We start from the raw sequence: 8,106 nt of genomic DNA on the forward strand, positions 1-8,106 counted from the left end.
ATGAAGTATCATTTAAGTCTTTCAGTTCTCCTTTGATAAAAAAAATAATAATACAGATGATGGTTGGCCAATATCTAATCATTATTAGTGTTTCTGCACTTGATGTAATCCTTTATAGGTAAGTGTGAAGACATAGGTAGCAATAAAAAACAGGTAACAGGATGGGAAACCATTATAAGAGTTGGTATTTCTATAAAAGCTTTTGCATCTTGGAAGCTCCTGCTTTGTTATTCTTCAAAGTCTGTAACAATTTAAAGGGAATTTGCAGTCTTTCAAAAGCAAAGAGACATTGAGGAAGACTAAGTTTAGCACCTTCACATTTGGCAGTAGGTTTGGATTATTAAAAAAATTCAGGTTATTGGATTATTTTAAAAAAAGGATTATTAAAAAAATTGGATCACTGCAGAGATTTCACTGGATTATTAAAAAATTTTTGATCACTGCAGAGATTGCACGTACAACTACAGGAGTGGAAAACAGCCCAGTCCACCCTCAAGGAAGTTATTTCCTAGAGAAAATGCAGCAACTGCAGAACTCTTCAACTCAGCAAACAAAGTTCTAACAATTAAGCAGGAACCTGGAAATAGATAAATTCCACAAAGGTGTGTTATCACCTTATTGCAAAAGTCCCACACCTTCTTGGTGATTTCTCACAGGCAGCTCCCCGCAGCACTGACTCCTCCTTGTTCTTCTCAGCACAGCCAACAACTGCAATTCTCTCCTCACCCAGCCAACCACTCGTCTTCTTACTGGACACAGCTGTGGCCTGTTAAGGGCAGGCCTGTTCCTAATCTTTGGTGATTGGTACAGCTGCAGCTCCTCAGGTGTGAGACTGCCTTCTGCACTATCTTTATTTTCTTACATTCTATCCCCCCCGAAGATAGAGGTGTTTCCTCCCCTTTAAAAGAACAAAAGTAATTGTTTGGGCAAGTGTTGCTATGGAGACTTCCCATTAAAAACTGAAATTCAGAAACAGAAAATCTTATTTTCCAAAAGATATTCCAGATTTCACTGTTTAAGTAAAATATCACTTTAACCATCATTTGAAGGGTGAAACAAGAAACCCTGAGTTGGGAATAAAATGTTAAAACTTAATCTTGACCTTATGTTGTATTTGTAGTTTCAATTTCCAAAATGTGATTTAGTTTTCCAAAAGATTAATTCTTACCAATGTATCTCATTTTGCGAAATGAGAATACAATATCTCAACATTTACTAAGGTCTCTGTATATGGTATTCCACCTATTTATTCAAATGCCTATATTATACATTTTAATTACATTGAAACAATGATCTTAACAGATTATTTCTCTGGAATTTTGGTATCTTTGCATGTAGATGAAAATTGGAATCCACTAAATTGCACAAAAGCATCACTTCAAAATCAAATGTATTAAAACTTCTTTAACATGCTGAATACACAAAGAAGTTAAATTATCAAAGTCATTCTACATTAAAAGCTAATTTATTTTTAAACAATTCTGTTAATAAGACTTTCTTTCCAGACATTTTGTCCTACAGTTTAGAACAGAGATACGGCAAAATGTTTAACAGTAATTGTTAGAAGCAGATTAAAATTTTGTCATTGATCATTTCAACATGAAATGCCCTTGGCAGAGGCTTTTTTCCTTACCATCATTAAATCAAAACAGAAACTCCCCAGCTTATTCCCTTGGCCAAGCTTTTCAAATTTCATACATTCACATGCACTGCTAAAGACATTAGTCTTAGGACTCCCTTCTCCATTACCAATTTTACTTGGCATCTCCAGGAGCTTTGTTTTTAGGTTTTCCTTCATCTTGAACCTTCACAATCCGAAATTTCAGGTCAGACAATCCTTGAACCAAACTCATTGAGTAAACAGAAAGCAGGAAACACTGCCTGCCCCTAAAACGGTACGACTGCTGACCACTTCTGCAAATTCTGTCCCATCCCCTTTGGGACTTTTTCCATTTCAAACTATGAACTGTTGAAGGTTTTGAAGAATCTAAATGTGCATCTTGGACTCTGTAATACAAATTGAATTAGATTATAGCAAATTAATGCCTTAACATAAGCAGCAATAACTTTTTAAGTGTTTTTTATTAAATGCCATTTTAATTTTTTTAATTGTTTAGTCCAATTTCATAACAGAATTTATCACATGTAGCTACTCCCCCACTCCCTACCTATTTCTCCTTTAGTCAGAGAAAATAAATACTCCCTTGTACATCTTAGTTTGGAAAACAGGATTCTGTCAAAGAAGCAGGGAAAACATCACCTCTCTTGATTTTGTTTCTAATTCTGTTGTTGAAGTGCACATCCTAAGCAGTTACCTCACAATGACTGTGATCAAAGCTATCAAGGTTACATCATTCTCTGCTCTGAATCTTGACTGACATTATTATAAGCAGGACTTAACAGGTTTTTGCTTTAATTCATGGCTCAATTACTACACACTAATAACTGAGAAACCTCTCATTCATTAACAAAACAAAAAAGCTCAGAAGTCTTTCAGGAAATACAGCATCCCAATATTATGTCAGGTTGAAGGCAACTTAAGTACTCAACCAATGCCACAAGAAAACCATGTCACATGAAGACAGCAGGTTAAGTCATTTATTTGCTCATTAAGCTCCTTTCTGTTTACTCTGAGCTAGAGATTAGCTTGAATATTATGAGGGTGCAGAAGCAGAGAGGAGAAAGGCAACACCCTCAGCTATTCACCTTAACCTCAAGCATGGCCAGATTTTCAATAATCTGTGATCACATATCCTATCCCCTCCCTGCTCTTAATACCTGGAGCCAGTACCAAGTAATTTACTTAGACTTATGCAAAATGAAAGTAAGTGACAAAGGCAAGATAACTACAGAGCAAAATGAATGAGAGATTAAAAACTCTGTTTGGGTATTTGAGGACAAACCATAGGGATCTGGCCAAGAATTAATAACTTAGGTTGTTTCCATCTCACATCTCTTTAGTTCTTATTTGAGATCCTCCTCCAAAATAATGCACTAAATAATTTAGGGGCATTCCTCAGATTAGCTTTTTCATAAAACCCTCAGGGGAAAAAAAAAATAGATCCATGCAAATGCCCTTAATTTCAATTGTCCTGGTTTTAGCTGGGGTAGAGTTAATTTCTTCTCAGTAGCTGTTAGAGTGCTTGGATTCAGAATATAGTGGTTTGGATCCAGAATAAGAATGGCATTGACAATACATTGATGTTTTGGTTTTAGGGAAGTCGTGTTTATACCAAGTCAAGGACATTTTTTCTTGTCTCATGCTCTGCCAGTTAGGAGGTGCCAAAGAAACTGGGAGTGAGCAGAGCGTGGACAGGTGGCCTGGACTGACCAAAGGGAGATTGCACACCACAGGAGATCATGCTCACTGGGGAGACGTTTGGGGTGATGGTGCTTGCCTTCCCAGGTCACTGTTACACGTGATGGGGCCCTGCCCTCCTGGGGAGGGCTGAACACCTGCCTGCCCATGGGAAGAGGTGAATATTTCCCTGTTTTGCTTTGCTTGTGTGCACAGCTTCTGCTATCCCTACTAAACTGTCTTCATCTGTCTTCATCAGAATCCACGAGTTTTCCAGTGTTTACCCTTGCAGTTCTTTCCCCAGTCCCATTGGCACAGGAGTGAGCAAGTGGCTGCCTGGGGCTTGGCTGCTGCCTGGCGTTGCACCATGATGCCAATACAAGATGCACTACAGAAAGAGATTTTGCTGTGGCCAGAAGTAGTACAAGTTGCTCTGGAACAAGTCTCCAGAACAGATGAAATATTAGAGGTTTTTAATGGCACATTTCAGTTTGGTAGGTAAAAGTGGCATGGTTTATCTAACAAGCAGACATCATACTTTGCTAGAATGATGGTTACCTTTTACTCATTAATCTGCTGCTTACCTAGACTTACATAAAAAACTCATCCAATTAGCATCTGCAAAAAAACAACCCTACTAGAGATCCAGCATTAATCAAAAGCCAGACAAATTATCAAAAGCCTTACAAAAGAATATGCCTACTCCACCCTGACTGGGAATGACTTTTCCAGATTCATGCACGAGTGTTAATTACCAGGCGATGCACGCTGCTATTGTTTTGACATACGACACACAGATCCTGTTCTTCCTCATTGCTTTGATTAAAAATTTGGCTCAGAGAGAAGTTTACATTGTTCCTTTTAATAACTGCAGCAGCTACTTCCACACCACTGCAGGGCAGGAGGGGGACTGAGTTGCTGGGTCCTGACTAGCCACAGCTCTGCCCCAGCCCCATGAAGCACTTCAGATCTCCCATTAAATCAGGACATTTTCAAATTTTTTTGTTTCATTCTTTTTTTACACGGACCGACTCCGACCTTTTTGAATTATCAATAAAAGCTTCATAGCTCCCTCTGCTGCCAGCAAGTATGAAATTCAGTTACTCTACACAAAATCTGCTTGCACCTGACAGAAAAATTGCACTCCTGTTTCTCTAATCATATATATGTGTAGAGTCCTTTGAAAACAAGATTTGAGAAATTTTATGGGTATTTTATTTTAGGGCTCTCCTAAGATTGCTGATTTGATTGGATAATTATTCTTACTGTAAATCAATATTGAAGACCTATAGTTAAATACGACTTTAATATGACAATATTTTGAAATTATCTTATTCAATATGAAAATGAAACCATATTATCATCTGAGTATTTAGATGGGTATCTAATGACACCCACAAAACAAGAATCAATTATTCAGAACAGTTCAGAGACTCATCTCAACTGCTTCTGCCCTGTCACTACTATTTTTCAGTCCATCTTCCCAAGTGTTTCACACTCCCATTGCTGCCTCTTCTCTGAACCTGCCCTCCCGAGCAGTGCCTCTCCAAACCTGTCCTCTGCATTAGGTACCAGCTAGGTTTGTTAGCTGTCTTACTGCTGCTGTTCTCCATGCTGACAGCCATGAAGTGTCCTGAATCCAATGCTCTGTATTCCCCAGGCCCATTTCAAGACCACCCCCACAATGGTGGAGTACCAGCACAAGTGCCCCCCATCTGCCTCTGCTGCACTTCTAACAACTCTGCAGCCCAGAAGGGACAGGGCTGGGAAGAGTGACTGAAAACAGACAAGAAAAGGGGGCATCAGAGGGTTTACACATCTAAAACGGAGGGGTTACACTGACAGAAAAATGCATTTGCTAATACATCCTCCTTTGTGTCGTAGCTGCAGCTACACTCCACCTCTGCAGTGCTGGAGGCTGCCTAGATATAATTTAAGAGGCGTTTCAGTTTCAACAGGTGCACTGAGCTAGAGACTGACACAGACCCACACAAGGCCTGACATACAGAGACAGATGGCCAAGCACTACCCACGTCACTGGATCTGCACTAAGTCCATGCCACAGGGGACTTGGCTTCATTTATCTAAACTTCGTAGCAAAATGCACCACCAACCCACTCCTTTCCTCCAGATAATTTGGGAGCCACAGATAATTTGGAGGCTGCTTACTCTAACAGCATTAGAGCTTTCAGATCTTGACACTGATGTCTGTTTGAAGGCCTCTGCCTTCTTGCTTCCAGCACTACAAGCCTGGCATCTCTCCTACCTTTTCTTTGAAAGTTAAAGGAACAGATTCCTGCCTTCCCAAACTGTTCAGCTTCCTTTTCCTTATCCTGGCCCAGCCCTACATTTCTTTTTATTAGTTTTGCCTCAGCAGATGACCTCAACCTTCCAGGAAGGAAGCTCCAAGGCCGACAGGGTGTTTTCCAGCTCTGTGCAATGGTAGCTCCAGAATCAGCCAGCCCCCTAAGAGAGGCAAAAGGGAGCATCCAGAACAAGAGGTAACATCCAGTCATGGCTGGAGTAAAAAAAAACAGCAGCATCTTAGTGCAGGCTCCCTACCACTGGAGAAAAGTATTTAAAATTAAAAAAAGAAATCAACAAGTGGAAATTTCAGATGCCAGTATTTTGAGCCTAGCCTCCCTCAAACAAAATCCCAAAATACAGGATTTCACTAAACACTGAGAAAAAATTAAAACTAAATCTATTTCTATTTGTCCAAGTCTTACATGCTGTTCATTAATATTAGATAGCCAAGACTTAACCACTCTTTTCTTGTTTATCCATTAGCAGCAGCATTAGTCACTTAGCAGGGGAAAAAAAAAAGAAAGTGCCCAGAAACCCTAAATTAATAGATACAAATTGATTCATACTTCATACTACAGGTCACAGTTGGAAGTCCTCAATGATCACTAAACAGCCAGGAAACTTAATTCCTTAGGAGACAGTTTCATATTCCAACCCAGTAGGCACTTTCAGCATTACCAAGCCAGAACAGACCATATGTCCTCCTCTCTTTCAGACAAGGCTAATCTCATAAAAAGCATCATTTTAACCCACATGATTTTTGTACAAGTATGCACTTAAGTAAAAGCTCAATTCATTTGTAGGGAGAAAAAATAACCAAAAAGAAAACAACCAGATAACAAATCTATCTGGCACCCTTTTGTTCTGTAATTTCTTATCATGCTTTTAGTGCCTATTTCCCTCTTCTGCGTCTTTCAGTTCAGCTCTGCTCACTGAAAGGGGCAGCCCCATCACTCCAGCAGCCTCAAAAGAGCTCCCCACTTGAAGCTGTACACACACCCTCTGCAGGAATACTGGAGGCTGGGGTCATTTCAGATAGTGCATAGCTGCAACATCTGCAGAATAAAGCACACAGGAAAACACTTGTGCTTCAGCATTCCCCCAGAACAGGAGCAGCTGGCTGCAAAGACACTTTCACCAAGTGGCACAACACACCTGGGAGCACAGGGACCATATAAGGCACCAATTTTGTCAAAGTTTCTGTATATGTGAAAAACAGGCACATAGTTCAGAAAGAAAATGGCAATGAGAAACCAGGTACACTGTGGCATGCTTTCAACTGAGACTTTCATAAAGAGATTCAGAAGCAAAAGAAATGCTTTAATCCTTACCATGTTTCAAAAATACATGTCACATGAAGACAGCAGGTTAAGTCATTTATTTGCTCATTAAGCTCCCTTCTGTTTACTCTGAGCTAGAGAGCACATGGGCTCTGTGTTCTTTACTAGTAAAATCAGATTTTATTAAACATTGAAGTAGCTCCCTGAACTATTTTGCTACAGCAGCATAAGGTAAGATCCTGAATTTTGGAATAATTCTTTACTAAAAATGAAGTGCCTGCATTGGGGAAAAGTAATACAAGAAATAATCCATGTGAAGAAAACAAAATCCATTTGAAATAAATTCTTTGTGTTTCTTTTGAGGACTTGTCTATGTCAGTCCAGTTATAACAGGATTTCTCAAACTTTAATACAGTAATCCTCTTGTATTTCAATGTATGTACATATTGTCTAATAAAAACTGGGTACTCCACATACTACAAAGAATTTGTACATAGAAGAAAAAAAGAATAAAACAAAAATTCCTGAAAATGAGACCCACATAGTGTGTTGAATTTCCAGAAGCTTCAGCAGCAGCAGTGTCTCAATTCTGTCTGAAGATTAAGGCCTGGAAGGACTTTTAAATTTTTTTTCTTTTTTTAACATTCTCAATATAAAACACAGCTGTATATCAACCTCTGAAATTCAAAAACAGAGCTCAAAACAGACCCCCATGACACTGCTAGGAGCACTGAAATAATAAAAAACCCCAAACATGTAAACACGATTGTACACTGATAATCCCATGTCAGCTAGCCACAACTTGCATCAAGGCTCTTTCAAACTATTCATACAGCAAAACCCATTTTTAATGCCCTTTACAGATCACAGTCATTTATGAGAACATAATGTAACAAATTAAGCATTGTAGTATCACAGACGGACACAAGCTGAGAGGAAACAACTGCAAAGAGCTTCCTGTCATTTGTGATTTTTCATTCCCTACCTTATGAAAAAATTAAGAATACTGTTGAGTATTTTTTAAAAGCTCTGCATCAAATATAATAAAAAGTTAAAATCTCAATATTTTAAATTTAAGACACCAGCTTGGGTTAAAGCACAGACTTCTGTCTTTCTCATTTAAATATGAAACTAAAGTAGTATTTGCAATTGTCCTTTCTGAAGAAAAGATTACTGCTCTGAAGTACATCACACTATAAACCAACATTCTCACTACCTCCA

This window comes from Zonotrichia leucophrys, chromosome 4 (genome assembly GCF_028769735.1).
Source record: "Zonotrichia leucophrys gambelii isolate GWCS_2022_RI chromosome 4, RI_Zleu_2.0, whole genome shotgun sequence".
Taxonomy (NCBI): Eukaryota; Metazoa; Chordata; class Aves; order Passeriformes; family Passerellidae; genus Zonotrichia; species Zonotrichia leucophrys.